The sequence below is a fragment of the Arachis ipaensis genome, chromosome B1 (genome assembly GCF_059453495.1).
Source record: "Arachis ipaensis isolate K30076 ecotype BB chromosome B1, ASM5945349v1, whole genome shotgun sequence".
Classification (NCBI taxonomy): Eukaryota; Viridiplantae; Streptophyta; class Magnoliopsida; order Fabales; family Fabaceae; genus Arachis; species Arachis ipaensis.
Window position 1 is genome coordinate 68,342,892 of NC_142436.1, and position 18,549 is coordinate 68,361,440.

Consider the following 18,549-nt stretch of genomic DNA (forward strand, 5'->3'; position numbering starts at 1 on the left):
AAATTTTGAAAAATTTTTGCATCCATCACATCAGACATACATATAGGAAATAATTTTGGTGAAAAACAACAAATTTTCCAAGAATTTTATTTCAAGGGCATGCTATTGAATTGATTAAGAAAATTCTTTTCAAACTTTCCTGAATGATTTCTTTTTGGAACATAGAAGAGTAAAGAACAATTACATTGTGAGTTTTTGAGCTATATTCAGTGGTTACACATTTTAACCACTAATTTTGTTCATTGTGTGATATGTCTCTTCTATGATTGCAATCTTGGTTTTGCTTAATTCTTTATTTCCAATGATTGATGTTTTGATTTGCATTGAGCATGATTCAGGCCATTTCTTGTTTAAAAGCTCACTTTGCCCATATAGCCTACCCTTTTGCATTTACCATTGTTAAACCCTATTTGAGCCTTAATTGACCCCATTGTTTGCAATATCACCACATCACAACCCTAAGCTGAAAATTATGATTTACCTTGGATTGTATCCTTGATTAGCTTAGGTTGAGGAGTGTGTATCATTTAAGTGTGGGGGAAATCTTTGGGAAACATTGGTAATGAATGAAAATATTTAATTTGGGTATTTATTGAAAAAATTCTGGAAATGGGAACATTCATGTATGAGCTACTTGATCATATGCAATTCTTAAAAAAAAACCTTCATCATAAAAAGGGGATGAAGGTTACCCTAAGGTGAAAAGAAATAAATAAAGAATTGCATATGTGATGTTTATGAGACAAGCATACATGAGTTAGTGAAAAGAAATGATGGAAGGTTAGGATTGCATTCATGCATCACTTGTTGTTGATTGTTAGATGAAAAGCAATTCCTTAAAAGCATGATTAGAGTAGACTTGAGTGATTGAAACCCTAAACATCGAGTGAATAGAGTGTATACACACCTAATGAGGCTTCAATTACTCAATTCTATGTTTTCGTACTTCTTATCATGTATTCAATTCTTTAGATTTTGGATGTATTGGATTATATCCTTGCTTAGCCCTATTTGTCCATACTTGCTTGGAAAATTGATTGTCTGTTTTCACCAATTTCATATAGATGCTATAGATAGATAGATAGATCAATATATAGTGTTTACATACTTGCATGCATATAGGTAGTTGCATTTAATAAGTTGATTATCCCTTTGATCATTCTCCTTGATAGTTTAGCATGAGGACATGCTATTGTTTAAGTGTGGGGGAATTGATGAGTCCATATTTGATGGTATATTTTGACTCAATTTGGATGGATTCTAGCACATGAACTCACACTTAAGCACCAAAATAGCATACTTTTGTGTTTGATCCCGAACTTGATCCTAAATGTGAAAACATGCATTTTAATGCTTAGATTAGTGATTTCTAATCCCACTTTTATGTCATTTGATGCCGTGATATGGTTTGTGAGTGATTTCAGGCCTTGAGGGCAAGAATGGATGGGCAAAAGTGGAAGAAAGCATGTACAAGGGAGAAAACATGAAGAAAACAAGGAAAAGCACACACAGCGAAGTGTGCGTGTGCACAAGCAAGAATTTCCATGTGTGCGTACGCACGCACCTGTGCATACGCACAGGTCAACATTCAGCCAAGTGTGCGGACGCATGCATCTGTGCGTCCGCACAGGTCCCAACACGTGATTTCATTAATGATGCACGTGCTTCTCAAATTCTGAGGCCTTTTGGGCCATTTTGGGAGGTCATCTCTAATTGTATGTACTCTCAATTTCCTCTTTAATTCAAGCATTTTTACTTTCAATTTCTCTTGGTTCAAGTTACTTGTTCATATTTGCAATTTTGTGTTTCTTGTAGTTTTGATCAATTAATTTTATGTTTCATGCTTCCTTTATGTTTGATTGCTTGTTTATGTTTGATTTTGTTGATAGTTAGTTATAGTTTTGCAATTTTCCTTGCAATTTTCTATGTTTTACTTTTGTGCACACAAGGTGTTTGTGAAAATGCCAACCTTAAGTTTTGAGTAGATTTTCACACCTTGGCTTGAGAATTGAGTTCCTAGGTGATGACTTGCATCATCTACCCTTCTTTCTTGCATAAAGAAGACCATAAAAGAGCATAAATCTCATTTGATCAGTACAATTCATGCATTATTTGATGAATATTATGGTACACTACTTTGAGATGAGTTGTGCTGAATTTTAGGTGAGAAAAGCATCAAAAATGGGGTAGAAAACAAACAGGAAGCTGGGCGTGTGAAACTGGCATGACATTTGAAGCAAACACCACAAAAACGCACTGCCGTGGCACGCCAGTACTAAAGTCCAGAGAAGAGATTCAAAGCATGCATATGGCATGGCACGCCAGAGACTGGGCATGGCACGCTGATACAAAATTTCCAGAGAGCTACAATGGAGGACACAAAAAGGGCGTGGCACGCCAAGCTGGGCATGGCACGCCTGACTCATCAACCACTATGGGCGTGCCACTTGAGCAAAAGGGCGTGGCATGCCAACTCTCCATCCAAAGAAGAACCTTCACTATGGCGTGCCACTTGGTGTCGAAGGTGTGGCACGCCAGTCCCAAGAAGTCACTTAGGCATACCACATGAGAACCCAGGCGTGGCACGCCAAGCTTGAAGAGTTCATAAACCCATGGGAATGCCACTTGAGCAGCATGCCGTGGCACGCTGGTACAACAATCCAGAGAAGGGGCTGAAGGCAATTGAAGACTGGGCGTGCCACTTGGTATCGAAGGTGTGGCACGCCAACATTAGCATTTCACTATGGCGTGCCACTTGAAGGCTAAGGCGTGGCACGCCAACTACTGGAACCAAGACAAGATCATGGGCGTGGCACGCTAGTATAAGTTTCCAGAGAGGATGATGGATGCTAATTACATGGGGCGTGCCACTTGGTATTGAAGGCGTGGCACGCCATTCACCATTCTTCACTTAGGTGTGCCACTTGAGTAGCCAGGAGTGGCACGCAAGTGTCATTCAGAAGAGAAGTATTGGGGCGTGCCACTTGAGTTCGTGGCGTGGCACGCCAAACAGAGCAACCACTCATCCATAAGAGGGGCGTGGCACGCCAGACCCTGCGCGTGCCACGCTAGTTCAACTTTCCAGAGAAGCCTAGCCAAGCATAAAGCAAAGGCGTGGCATGCCAGACCTAGGGCGTGGCATGCCAGACCTAGGGCGTGTGATGAGCGGATAATTTATACGCTTTTTGGCATTGTTTTTAGTATGTTTTTAGTAGGATCTAGTTACTTTAAGGGATGTTTTCATTAGTTTTTATGTTAAATTAACATTTCCGGACTTTACAATGAGTTTGTGTGTTTTTCTGTGATTTCAGGTATTTTCTAGCTGAAATTGAGGGACTTGAGCAGAAATCAGATTCAGAGGTTGAAGAAGGACTGCTGATGCTGTTGGATTCTGACCTCCCTGCACTCAAAGTGGATTTTCTAGAGCTACAGAACTCGAAATGGCACGCTTCTAATTGCGTTGGAAAGTAGACATCCAGGGTTTTCCAACAATGTATAATAGTTCAAACTTTGACCAAGAATAGATGACGTAAACTGGCGTTCAACGCCAGCTTTCTACCCAAATCTGGCGTCCAGCGCCAGAAAAGGAGCCAAAACCAGAGTTGAATGCCCAAACTGGCACAAAAGCTGGCGTTCAACTCCAAGAAAGACCTCTACACGTGCAACACTCAAGCTCAGCTCAAACACACATCAAGTGGGCCCCGGAAGTGGATTTATGCATCAATCACTTACTCATGTAAACCCTAGTAGCTAGTTTATTATAAATAGGGCCTTTTACTAGTCTTTTTGACCATCCTGGATCCTGGATTGTATTTTGATCCTGTGATCACGTTTTAGGGGGCTGGCCATCTCGGCCATGCCTGGACCTTTCACTTATGTATTTTTAATGGTAGAGTTTCTACACTCCATAGATTAAGGTGTGGAGCTCTGCTGTTCCTCAAAGATTAATGCAAAGTACTACTATTTTCTATTCAATTCATCTTATTTCGCTTCTAAGATATCCATTCGCACCCAAGAACGTGATGAAGGTGATGATTATGTGTGACGCTCATCACCATTCTCCCCTATGAACACGTGTCTGACAAACACTTCCGTTCTACATGAAATAAGCTAGAATGAATATCTCCTAGATCTCCTAACCAGAATCTTCGTGGCGTAAGCTAGAATGATGGCGGAATTCAAGAGAATCCGGAAAGTCTAAACCTTGTCTGTGGTATTCCGAGTAGGATTCAATGATTGAATGACTGTGACGAGCTTCAAACTCGCGATTGTTGGGCGTTAGTGACAGACGCAAAAGGAGGGTGAATCCTATTCCAGCATGATCGAGAACCGACAGATGATTAGCCGTGCTGTGACAGAGCATGTGAGCATATTTTTCACTGAGAGGAGGGGATGTAGCCACTGACAACGGTGATGCCCTTGCATAAAGCCAGCCATGGAAAGGAGTAAGACTGATTGGATGAAGATAGCAGGAAAGCAGAGGTTCAGAGGAACGAAGGCATCTCCATTCGCTTATCTGAAATTCTCACCAATGAATTACATAAGTATTTCTATCCCTATTTTATTAAATTATTATTCGAAAACACCATAACCATTTTATATCTGTCTAACTGAGATTTGCAAGGTGACCATAGCTTGCTTCATACCAACAATCTCCGTGGGATTCGACCCTTACTCACGTAAGGTATTACTTGGACGACCCAGTGCACTTGCTGGTTAGTTGCATCGAAGTTGTGAACCATGGTATTGGCACCATGTTCTTGGCGCCATTGCCAGGGAAAGAAAGAGCCATGAATTTTACATAATTAAAGTGTAATCACGATTACGCGTACCAAGTTGCTCACGTTGCCAGGAATTGTTCGAGCCTGGACATCACAATTTCGTGCACCAAGTTTTTGGCGCCGTTGCCGGAGATTGTTCGAGTTTTCGGCAAGCTTTTGGTCCGGTAACATTAGTGCCAAGTTTGATCCGGCAACAGCACCAAGTTTTTGGCGCCATTGCCGGGGATTGTTCGAGTATGGACAACTGACGGTTCATCCTGTTGCTCAGATTAGGTAATTTTCTTTCTTGTTTTCTTTTCAAAAAAAAAAATTTTCAAAAATATTTCAAAATTTTCTCACCTGTTTTCGAAAAAAATTTTAGATTCAAAATTTTTAAGAATGAATTCTAGTGTTTCATGAAGCATGTGAAGCCTGGCTGGTTGTAAAGCCATGTCTAAATTCTTTTGGACTGAGGCTTCCAACCATCAGCTGTTATACGACTGTAGGGTATGTCAAGCATGTCATGTCTGATTTACATGCTGAAGCTTGGCTGGCCATTGGCCATGTCTAGTGTTTTGGACTGGAGCTTTCATTGAAAGCTTGGCTGGCTAGTGAGCCATGTCTAATTTCTGGACTGAAGCTTTAGACTAAGAATGCAAGATTCCTGGAATTTATATTAAAAATTTTGGAATCCTTATTTTTCTTTTTCAATTAATTTTTCGAAAAATCCAAAAAAAAAATTTAGAAAATCATAAAAATCAAAAATATTTTTTGTGTTTCTTGTTTGAGTCTTGAGTCATGTCATAAGTTTGGTGTCATTTGCATGTGCATCTTGCATTTTTCGAAAATTTCATGCATTCATAGTGTTCTTCATGATCTTCAAGTTGTTCTTGGTAAGTCTTCTTGTTTGATCTTGATGATTTTTTGTTTTGTGTTGTATGATGTTTTTCATATGCATTCTTGAATTCTTAGTGCGTAAGCATTAAAGAATTCTAAGTTTGGTGTCTTGCATGTTTTCCTTGCATTAAAAATTTTTCAAAATTGTGTCTATGATGTTCATCTTGACATTCAAAGTGTTCTTGGTGTTCATCTTGACATTCATAGCATTCTTGCATGCATCACATGTTTTGATCTAAAATTCTCATGCATTGCATAATTTTCATGTTTTTCTCTCTCATCATAAAAATTTCAAAAAAATCAAAAAAATATCTTTCCCATTTTCTCTCATCAAATTTGAAAATTTGGATTGACTTTTTCAAAAATTTTTAAAATCAAGTTGTTTCTTATGAGTCAAATCAAATTTTCAATTTAAAAATCTTATCTTTTTCAAATCTTTTTCAAAAATCAAATCTTTTTCATTTTTCTTAGTTATTTTCGAAAACTATAAAAATATTTTTCAAAAATCTTTTTCTTATTTTTATATCAAATTTTCGAAAATAACAATAACAATTAATGTTTTGATTCAAAAATTTCAAGTTTGTTGCTTGCTTGTTAAGAAAGATTCAAACTTTAAGTTCTAGAATCATATCTTGTGATTTCTTGTGAATCAAGTCATTAATTGTGATTTTAAAAATCAAATCTTTTTCAAAACTAATTTCAATCATATCTTTTCAAAAATATCTTCTTATCTTATCTTTTTCAAAAATTTGATTTTCAAAATATCTTTTCTAACTTCCTAACTTCTTATCTTTTCAAAATTTGTTTCAACTAACTAACTAACTTTTTGTTTGTTTCCTAACTTTTTCAAAACTACCTAACTAACTCTCTCTCTAATTTTCGAAAATATCTTCCCTCTTTTTCAAAAATTTCTTTTTAATTAACTAATTATTCTTATTTTTATTTTTTATTTTAAAAATTTTCGAAAAATACTAACATTTTTCAAAAACCATTTTCGAAAATCACTAACTCTTTTTCAAAAATATTTTTCAAAAATTCTCCCTCTCCCTCTCCCATCTTATTCTATTTATTTATTCATCTACTAACATCTCATCTCACATCTCAACCCTCCTCACAGTTGTGTTTCTTCCATTATATCACATTCTTTGACTCCCCCTCTTCTTCTACTCACACAGGGATCCCTATACTGTGGTATAAAGGATCCATATTATTATTATTATTTTTTCTGTGCCCTCTTCTTTGTCTTATGAGCAGGAGCAAGGACAAGAATATTCTTGTTGAAGCAGATCCAAAACCTGAAAGGACTCTGAAGAGAAAATTAAGAGAAGCTAAATTACAACAATCCAGAGATAACCTTTCAGAAATTTTCAAACAGGAAGAGGAGATGACAGCCGAAAATAATAATAATGTAAGGAAGATGCTTGGTGACTTTACTGCACCTAATTCCAATTTACATGGAAGAAGCATCTCCATTCCTGCCATTGGAGCAAACAACTTTGAGCTGAAACCTTAATTAGTTTCTCTGATGCAGCAGAACTGCAAGTTTCATGGACTTCCATCTGAAGATCCTTTTCAGTTCTAAACTGAATTCTTGCAGATATGTGATACTGTTAAGATTAATGGAGTAGATCCTGAAGTCTACAGGCTCATGCTTTTCCCTTTTGTTGTAAGAGACAGAGCTAGATTATGGTTGGATTCTCAACCCAAAGACAGCCTGAACTCTTGGGATAAGCTGGTCACGGCTTTCTTAGCCAAGTACTTTCCTCCTCAAAAGCTGAGCAAGCTTAGAGCTGATGTTCAAACCTTCAGACAGAAAGAAGGTGAATCCCTCTATGAAGCTTGGGAAAGATACAAACAGTTGACCAAAAAGTGTCCTTCTGACATGCTTTCAGAATGGACCATCCTGGATATATTCTATGATGGTTTATCTGAGCTATCAAAGATGTCACTGGACACTTCTGCAGGTGGATCCATTCACCTAAAGAAAATGCCTGCAGAAGCTCAAGAACTCATTGACATGGTTGCTAATAACCAGTTCATGTACACTTCTGAAAGGAATCCTGTGAGTAATGGGACGCCTATGAAGAAGGGAGTTCTTGAAGTTGATACTCTGAATGCCATATTGGCTCAGAATAAAATATTGACTCAGCAAGTCAGTATGATCTCTCAGAGTCTGCATGGAATGCAAGCTGCATCCAACAGTACTCAAGAGGCATCTTCTGAAGAAGAAGCTTATGATCCTGAAAACCCTGCAATAGCAGAGGTAAATTATTTAGGTGAACCTTATGGAAACACCTATAACTCATCATGGAGAAATCATCCAAATTTCTCATGGAAGGATCAAAAGCCTCAACAAGGCTTTAATAATGGTGGAAGAAACAGGTTTAGCAATAATAAACCTTTTCCATCATCCACTCAGCAACAGACAGAGAACTCTGAACAAAACACTTCTAATTTGGCAAACTTAGTCTCTGATCTGTCTAAGGCCACTGTAAGTTTCATGAATGAAACAAGATCTTCCATTAGAAATCTGGAAGCACAAGTGGGCCAGCTGAGTAAAAGGATCACTGAAATCCCTCCCAGTACTCTCCCAAGCAATACAGAAGAGAACCCAAAAGGAGAGTGCAAGGCCATTGACATAAGCACCATGGCCGAACCTGTGAGGAGAGGAGAGGACGTGAATCCCAAGGAGGAAGACCTCCTGGGACGTCCAGTGATCAATAAGGAGCTTCCCTCTGAGGAACCAAAGGACTCTGAGGCTCATCTAGAGACCATAGAGATCCCATTGAACCTCCTTATGCCCTTCATGAGCTCTGATGAGTATTCCTCTTCTGAAGAGAATGAGGATATTACTGAAGAGCAAACTGCCAAGTTTCTTGGTGCAATCATGAAGCTGAATGCCAAACTATTTGGCATTGATACTTGGGAAGTTGAGCCTCCCTTGTTCATCAATGAACAAAGTGATCAGGATCAACTGACATTGCCTCAGAAGAGACAGGATCCTGGAAAGTTCATAATACCCTGTACCATAGGCACCATGCTCTTTAAGGCTCTGTGTGACCTTGGTTCAGGAATAAACCTCATGCCCCTCTCTGTAATAGAGAAACTGGGAATCTATGGGGTGCAAACTGCTAAAATCTCATTAGAGATGGCAGATAATTCCAGAAAACAGGCTTATGGACAAGTAGAGGACGTGTTAGTAAAGGTTGAGAGCCTTTACATCCCTGCTGATTTCATAGTCCTGGATACTGGAAAGGAAGAGGATGAATCCATCATCCTAGGAAGACCTTTCCTAGTCACAGCAAGAGCTGTGATTGATGTTGACAGAGGTGAAATAGTCCTTCAATGGAATGAGGACTCCCTTGTGTTTAAAACTCAAGGATCTCCCTCTGCAACCATGGAGAGGAAGCAGAAAAAGCTTCTCTCAAAGCAGAGTCAACCAGAGCCCCCACAGTCAAACTCTAAGTTTGGTGTTGGGAGGCCACAACCAAATTCTAAGTTTGGTGTTGGAGAGTCTCAACAAAGCTCTGCACATCTGTGAGGCTCCATGAGAGCCCACTGTCAAGCTATTGACATTAAAGAAGCGCTTGTTGGGAGGCAACCCAATTTTTATTTATCTAACTATATTTTTATTAGTTATATGTCTTTGTAGGTTCATGATCATGTGGAGTCACAAAATAAATATAAAAATTGAAAACGGAATCAAAAACAGCAGAAGAAAAATCACACCCTGGAGGAGCATCTGTCTGGCGTTCAGCGCCATAACAGAGCATGGTTCTGGCGCTGAACGCCCAAAATGGGCAGCTTCTGGGCGCTGAACGCCAGAACAGGCATGGTTCTGGCGTTCAACGCCAGAAATGGCACACAAATGGGCATTGAACGCCCAAAATGGCCACCAACCTGGCGCTGAACGCCCAGAGTTGGGTGCAAAGGCATTTTTACATGCCTAATGGGTGCAGGGATGTAAATCCTTGAACACTCAGGATCTGTGGACCCCACAGGATCCACTCAGGGTCTGTGGACCCCACAGGATCCCCACCTACCTCCACTCACTTCTTCTCACCACTCTTCCCCATAAACACTCTTCCCCAAAAACCCTTCACCAATCACCTCAAACTCTCTTCCCCATCACCTCTTCACCACTCACATCCATCCACTCTTCCCCATAAACCTACCTCATAAACTCCACCTACCTTCAAAATTCAAAACCAATGTCCCACCCAAACCCACCCATATGGCCGAACCTTAACCCCCCCTCCCTTCCCTATATAAAGCCCACCATTCTTCATCAAATTCACACAACACACCCCTCTACACCCTTCTTGGCCGAAACACTTCCCACTCTCTCTCTCCTCCATTTCTTCTTCTTCTTCATCTATTCTTTCTTTTATTGCTCGAGGGCGAGCAAAACTCTAAGTTTGGTGTGGTAAAAGCATAAGCTTTTTGTTTTTCCATTACCATTGATGGCACCTAAGACCGGAGAATCCTCTAGAAAGGGAAAAGGGAAGACAAAAGCTTCCACATCCGAGTCATGGGAGATGGAAAGGTTCATCTCCAAAGTCTATCAAGACCACTTCTATGATGTTGTGGCCAAGAAGAAGGTGATCCCTGAGGTCCCTTTCAAACTCAAAAGAAATGAGTATCCAGAGATCCGACATGAAATTCAAAGAAGAGGTTGGGAAGTTCTAACAAATCCCATCCAACAAGTCGGCATCCTAATGGTTCAAGAGTTCTATGCTAATGCATGGATCACCAAGAACCATGATCAAAGTAAGAACCCGGATCCAAAGAACTATGTTACAATGGTTCGGGGGAAATACTTGGATTTTAGTCCGGAAAATGTGAGGTTGGCGTTCAACTTGCCAAACATGGAAGAGAACGCACGCCCCTATACAAGGAGAGTCAACTTTGATCAAAGGTTGGACCAAGTCCTTATGGACATATGTGTAGAAGGAGCTCAATGGAAGATTGACTCCAAAGGCAAGCCGGTTCAACTAAGAAGATTGGACCTCAAGCCTGTGGCTAGAGGATGGTTGGAGTTCATCCAACGCTCAATCATTCCCACTAGCAACCGGTCTGAAGTTACTATAGACCGGGCCATCATGATCCATAGCATCATGATTGGAGAAGAGGTGGAAGTTCATGAGATTATACCTCAAGAACTCTACAAGGTGGCTGACAAGTCCTCCACTATGGCAAGGTTAGCCTTTCCTCACCTCATTTGCCACCTATGCAATTCGGCTGGGATTGACATAGAGGGAGATATCCTCATTAAAGAGGACAAGCCCATCACTAAGAAAAAGATGGAGCAAGCAAGAGAGCCCATTTATGGAGCTCAAGAGGCGTATGAAGCTCATCACTATGAGATCCCGGAGATGCCTCAAATGCACTTTCCTCCACAAAACTATTGGGAGTAAATCAACACCTCCCTAGGAGAATTAAGTTCTAACATGGGACAATTAAGGGTGGAACATCAAGAGCACTCCATCATGCTTCATGAAATAAGAGAAGATCAAAAAGCAATGAGGGAGGAGCAACAAAGACAAGGAAGAGACATAGAAGAGCTCAAGGACATCATTGGTTCCTCAAGAAGGAAACGCCACCATCACTAAGGTGGATTCATTCCTTGTTCTTATCTCTTCTGTTTTTCGTTTTCCATGTTATGTGCTTATCTATGTTTGTGTCTTCATTACATGATCATTAGTAGTTAGTAACTTTGTCTTAAAGATATGAATGTCCTATGAATCCATCACCTCTCTTAAATGAAAAATGTTTTAATTCAAAAGAACAAGAAGTACATGAGTTTCGAATTTATCCTTGAACTTAGTTTAATTATATTGATGTGGTGACAATGCTTCTTGTTTTCTGAATGTATGCTTGAACAGTGCATATGTCTTTTGAAGTTGTTGTTTAAGAATGTTAAATATGTTGGCTCTTGAAAGAATGATGACTAGGAGACATGTTATTTGATAATCTGAAAAATCATAAAAATGATTCTTGAAGTAAGAAAAAGCAGCAAAGAACAAAGCTTGCAGAAAAAAAAAATAGGCGAAAAAAAAAATAATAGAAAGAAAAAGAAAAAGCAAGCAGAAAAAGCCAAAAGCTCTTAAAACCAAGAGGCAAGAGCAAAAAGCCAATAACCCTTAAAACCAAAAGGCAAGGGCAAATAAAAAGGATCCCAAGGCTTTGAGCATCAGTGGATAGGAGGGCCTAAAGGAATAAAATCCTGGCCTAAGCGGCTAAACCAAGCTGTCCCTAACCATGTGCTTGTGGCGTGTAGGTGTCAAGTGAAAACTTGAGATTGAGCGGTTAAAGTCAAGGTCCAAAGCAAAAAAAGAGTGTGCTTAAGAACCCTGGAAACCTCTAATTGGGGACTTTAGCAAAGCTGAGTCACAATCTGAAAAGGTTCACCCAATTATGTGTCTGTGGCATTTATGTATCCGGTGGTAATACTGGAAAACAAAGTGCCTAGGGCCACGGCCAAGACTCATAAAGAAGCTGTGTTCAAGAATCATCATACTGAACTAGGAGAGTCAATAACACTATTCGAAATCTGAAGTTCCTATAGATGCCAATCATTCTGAACCTCAATGGATAAAGTGAGATGCCAAAACTATTCAAGAGGCAAAAAGCTATAAGTCCCGCTCATTTAATTGGAGCTATGTTTCATTGATAGTTTGGAATTTATAGTATATTCTCTTCTTTTTATCCTATTTGATTTTCAGTTGCTTGGGGACAAGCAACAATTTAAGTTTGGTGTTGTGATGAGCGGATAATTTATACGCTTTTTGGCATTGTTTTTAGTATGTTTTTAGTAGGATCTAGTTACTTTTAGGGATGTTTTCATTAGTTTTTATGTTAAATTCACATTTCTGGACTTTACTATGCGTTTGTGTGTTTTTCTGTGATTTCAGGTATTTTCTGGCTGAAATTGAGCGACTTGAGCAGAAATCAGATTTAGAGGTTGAAGAAGGAATGCTGATGCTGTTGGATTCTGACCTCCCTGCACTCAAAGTGGATTTTCTGGAGCTACAGAACTCGAAATGACACGCTTTCAATTGCGTTGGAAAGTAGACATCCAGGGCTTTCTCGCAATGTATAATAGTCCATACTTTGGCCAAGAATAGACGACGTAAACTGGCGTTCAACGCCAGCTTTCTACCCAAATCTGGCGTCCAACGCCAGAAAAGGAGCCAAAACCAGAGTTGAACGCCCAAACTGGCACAAAAGCTGGCGTTCAACTCCAAGAAAGACCTCTACACGTGCAACACTCAAGCTCAGCCCAAACACACACCAAGTGGGCCCCAGAAGTGGATTTATGCATCAATCACTTACTCATGTAAACCCTAGTAGCTAGTTTATTATAAATAGGGCCTTTTACTAGTCTTTTTGACCATCCTGGATCCTGGATTGTATTTTGATCCTGTGATCACGTTTTAGGGGGCTGGCCATCTCGGCCATGCCTGGACCTTTCACTTATGTATTTTTAACGGTAGAGTTTCTACACTCCATAGATTAAGTTGTGGAGCTCTGCTGTTCCTCAAAGATTAATGCAAAGTACTATGATTTTCTATTCAATTCATCTTATTTCGCTTCTAAGATATCCCTTCACACCCAAGAACGTGATGAAGGTGATGATTATGTGTGACGCTCATCACCATTCTCCCCTATGAACACGTGTCTGACAAACACTTCCGTTCTACATGAAATAAGCTAGAATGAATATCTCCTAGATCTCCTAACCAGAATCTTCATGGCGTAAGCTAGAATGATGGCGGCATTCAAGAGAATCTGGAAAGTCTAAACCTTGTCTGTGGTATTCCGAGTAGGATTCAATGATTGAATGACTGTGACGAGCTTCAAACTCGCAATTGTTGGGCGTTAGTGACAGACGCAAAAGGAGGGTGAATCCTATTCCAGCATGATCAAGAACCGACAGATGATTAGCCGTGCTGTGACAGAGAATGTGAGCATATTTTTCACTGAGAGGAGGGGATGTAGCCACTGACAACGGTGATGCCCTTGCATAAAGCCAGCCATGGAAAGGAGTAAGACTGATTGGATGAAGATAGCAGGAAAGCAGAGGTTCAGAGGAACGAAGGCATCTCCATTCGCTTATCTGAAATTCTCACCAATGAATTACATAAGTATTTCTATCCCTATTTTATTAAATTATTATTCGAAAACACCATAACCATTTTATATCTGTCTAACTGAGATTTGCAAGGTGACCATAGCTTGCTTCATACCAACAATCTCTGTGGGATTCGACCCTTACTCACGTAAGGTATTACTTGGACGACCCAGTGCACTTGCTGGTTAGTTGCATCGAAGTTGTGAACCATGGTATTGGCACCATGTTCTTGGCACCATTGCTAGGGAAAGAAAGAGCCATGAATTTTACATAATTAAAGTGTAATCACGATTACGCGTACCAAGTTGCTCACGTTGCCAGGGATTGTTCGAGCCTGGACATCACAATTTCGTGCACCAGCGTGGCATGCTAGACCTAGGGCGTGGCACGCCAGTACAAGTTTCCAGAGGCAAAGAGAAGTGAGAAAGGCAAGGGGCGTGCCACTTGAGTTCGAAGGCGTGGCACGTCAACACAAGAAATCCACTATGGCGTGCCACATGAGCTCGAAGGCATGGCATGCCAAGGTTGAAAGAGGGACGAGTGTGCCACTTGAAGGATTAGGTATGGCACGCGAAGTTGGAAATGAAGAACACGTGACACGCCAGCCACACGCCAGCTGGGAAGTCATGCTTATTGAGTGTTTTCTTTTCCCTCCAAAATATAATTTTCCTTTTTTACTTTTGTAATTCTTTTATTTTACTAGGAGTAGTATAAATACCCCCAAGGAGTACTAAAGAAGGGGGTTAAGCAGTCAGTTTTAGATCCACCTTTACACTTCACTTTTGAGTACCTTTTGAGCTATGAGTAGCTAACTTCCCTCTCATTGAGAGAGGGAGCTCTGTTGTACTTAATGGATGAATGATAGTGAAATCCTTCTTCTCTTCATCTTCTCTTTGATTTGCTAGAAGGAATTTCGTTCGTAATGCTTAGTGTTCAATTATCTTGGGAAAGAGATTGAATGCAATTGGGTTTCATAGGAACCTTGGGAAAGGAAACATGAAACCATGCTTGAAATCCCTTCTCACACTAGAGTAGAATCTGGGTTTTGGTGTTTGGATATGTGACATGTAATCCTCCCTCTACTTGGACTTATGATGGTCTGTGGTATAATCAGGGACCAAGCATATCTCTCTTCATGAGCAATTAGACCAAGGAATTGGCTATTGATCAAGATCTGAGAGATTGAGTCACCAAGGGATTGGGGCTCAATCAATCATGATTGCCAAGAGGTCAATGAGTTGCATGATTGAAGAGGATATAAGCTAGACTTGATTCAAAGAGACAACATCTCCCAATCTTATCTATCCATTTCTTATCTATCCATTTCTTTATAGCTTAATTTTACATTCAGCAATTTCCCATTCCCATTTACATTCAAGTCATTTATGATTTTGCACTTTACTTTCTGCCATTTATATTTCTGCACTTTATTGCTTTTCTTTATATTCTAGTCATTTACATTTATGTCATTTACAATTCTGCACTCTACAACCTATTGATCCGCTTGACTAATTCATCAATTGATTAAAACTGCTCGAATTTGCCAATCTCTGTGGATACGATCCCACTCCACTGTGGGTTATTACTTGACGATAATTTTGGTGCGCTTGCCAAAAGGACTAATTCACCAATTTTGAATGGGGTGTGAATTCGACGCATCAAGTTTTATGGTGCCATTGCCGGGGATTGGCTTAAATTTGACAGTGATTAAATCAATTGGAGAGCTAGATTAAGCAATTTAAATTCTTTATTATTTTATTTTTTTTAGCATTTTTTTTATTTTTCTTTGAGTTTTATCTCTTTCTTCTTTGATTATTTTATCACTCGTATTTTCACTCTTCTAACTGTATGATTAATTACACCATTCACACTAACACTCACTCTAACATGAGTAACTTCCTTACTTAATTTTTTTTCTTTCTTCTCTTGTTTTGCCTTGCTGGTTGTATGACAGGTAGAAGAAGCTGGGCTTCTTCTTCCTTTGATTCTGAACCTGAGAGGACCTTCCTTATATTAAGGAGGGAAGCAAGAGGGAAAAGAGTTGTTGGTGCTGAGGAAGAGGAAGAGTATTTTGAAACAAACATGGAGGAGAACATGGAGAACCATCATGAAGAAGAAGCTCACAACCATGCCAGAGAAGGTCCAGTAAATCATGATGGGCAAGAGAGGAGAGTCTTAGGCTCCTACATCAACTCAAATCCAGGAAATTGTGGCAGTAACATCTTAAAGCCAACAATTCATGCCAACAATTTTGAGCTGAAACCTCAGCTCATCACACTCGTTCAGAACAATTGCTCATATGGAGTAAGTGCCCAAGAAGACCCTAATCAACATCTCAGCACATTCTTGAGGATATGTGATACTGTAAAGTCCAACGGGGTACACTCTGACATCTACAAACTACTCTTGTTCCCTTTCTCACTCAGAGATAAGGCAACAAAGTGGTTGGAATCATTCCCCAAGGATAGCCTAACTACATGGGAGGAGGTCATGAACAGATTCCTTGCAAGATTTTACCCTCCACAAAGAATCATTAGGCTGAGAGCTGAGGTACAAACTTTCAGACAACAAGATGGAGAAACACTCTATGAGGCCTGGGAGAGATTCAAAGATCTGACAAGAAGATGTCCACCAGAAAGGTTCAATGAATGGGTACAACTACACATCTTTTATGAGGGACTATCCTATAAAGCAAAGAAGGCTGTGGATCATTCTTCAGGAGGCTCACTCAACAAGAAAAAAACCATTGAAGAGGCCATAGATGTCATTGAAACTGTAGCTAAAAATGAGTATTTCTATACATCAGAAAGGACTCAGAAAAAGGGAGTGCTAGAGCTCAACACTGTAGACGCTTTGTTAGCTCAGAACAAAGCACTTGCAGCTCAAATAACAGCTCTAACAAAAAGGATGGAGGCTAACCAAGCCTCAGTTATTCAGGACCAAACTCCCCAACAAGAAGGGAATACACCAAGATCTGAAGGTAACTGGGAACAAGCAAATTATGTGAACAATTCATCCAGACCACCATATAACCCACACTCTAAGACATACAACCCAGGTTGGAGAATCACCCAAACTTTGGGTGGGAAAATCAACAAAACCACAACTAGGACCACAACAAGCCTTATTCATCAAATCAGCATTTCAACCACAACCCTAACCATCAAACAGGGAGCCATAGACCCTACCATAACTCACAAAATACATCATACCATAGTAACCAGCCCACACACAATAACCTCAACCAAGATGCACCATCCTCAACTATGCAACCATGTGAAATCAAGAGCAACTTTGAGAAGATGGAAGCTGCAATAGCACAACTATCCTCACAAATTACAGGAGCAGTCTCCACCCTCATGGACAGACAAGCACAAACTGATAGAAGGATAGATGCTAATCAAGAGGAATACAGGTCAAATCTGAAAAATCAAGGCACAGCAATCTCAAAGTTGGAAGCACAAGTGGGGATTTTATCCAAGCAAATCCCACTTCCCACACACACATTTCCTAGTGATACTATGGCCAACCCAAGAGGGGAATGCAAAGCCATTACTCTAAGAAGTGGGAAGGTTGTAGAAGAAGGAACCCCAAGCAAAGACAAGTATGAAGAAGTTGCAGCAAAGCATGGTAACAAAGATGAAGAAGAAATCCCTGCTCCACCTCCACCAAAATCAGTCTTGAAGCCTTATGTGCCAAAGGCACCATACCCACAAAGACTGGGAAAAGATGGGAAGGATGGCCAGTTTTCTAAGTTCCTAGAGATCTTCAAGAGGCTCCAAATCAACATACCATTTGCTAAGGCATTAGAACAAATGCCACTCTATGCTAAATTTTTGAAGGAGATTATAACCAAAAAGAGGAACTGAGAAGCAAAAGAAACCATAATTTTTACTGAAGAATGCAGCGCCATCATACAGAAGAAGCTGCCTCAAAAGCTGAAGGACCCAGGGAGTTTCCAAATTCCCTGCATCATAAGAGACATCACCATTGAGAAGGCTTTGTGTGATTTGGGAGTGATGAGACGCAAAAGCTGGTGAATTAAAAATTATTAAAATGGTTACGTTGCAAGTATAGTTCTTAACTCACCGAAAATCTGCCTATCAATTTAGAAATATGTCACAGAGAATTAAATTAAAAATTACTGGGAGTTTTAAGTCCCAGGTCGTCTCCCAACGAGTTGCAGGAAAGTGTGCTATCTTATTAATCAGATGTTCCAAGAAGTTGAGCTAAGTAAATTGGAATGTAAATTGAGGAAAGTTAAATAATATGAATAAAAGCCTTGACTGGGAGTTGATTGGTTAGAATTTCTATTATTGGTGGAGTGATTGTAAGATTAATTTATAATTAATGGTTGTTCTGTTTGGTTATCCTTTACTAAGTAAGGGAAAGTCAAACAAGCTAGAATGCCAGATCTGTTCACAAGTTGCAACCAACTTAGTTCAAAGGGATTGGCGTTGGTGACAGGATAGCAATCCAACATTTAACCCAATTACAAATTTTTTTTTCAATCCTTCCAACTCAAGAATTCCTTTTAATCAACTCCCCATCAAGTGAGGAAACTACTCACGCATTGTACATAAAGAATCTATAACACATGAAAGGGAATTAAAAGAAGACATGATTATTGGAGTTGAAATTGAATTAAAAAGAAATAATCCTTGAATTAATTAATCATAAAAGTATTCAAATAACAAAATTGAACAAAACAAGGAACATGGAAGAATGAAACCAAGTTAAGAAAACAAACTAGAATGA

General features: G+C 39.7%; 1 non-coding gene across 1 annotated transcript; it reads right to left on the reverse strand.

The window, feature by feature from the left end:
• Window positions 1–7,437: 7,437 nt before the first annotated feature.
• LOC148576926 (small nucleolar RNA R71) lies at window positions 7,438–7,545 on the reverse strand. The gene has a single exon (XR_015903247.1). It is a non-coding gene; the product is annotated as a small nucleolar RNA R71 (small nucleolar RNA).
• Window positions 7,546–18,549: the final 11,004 nt, after the last annotated feature.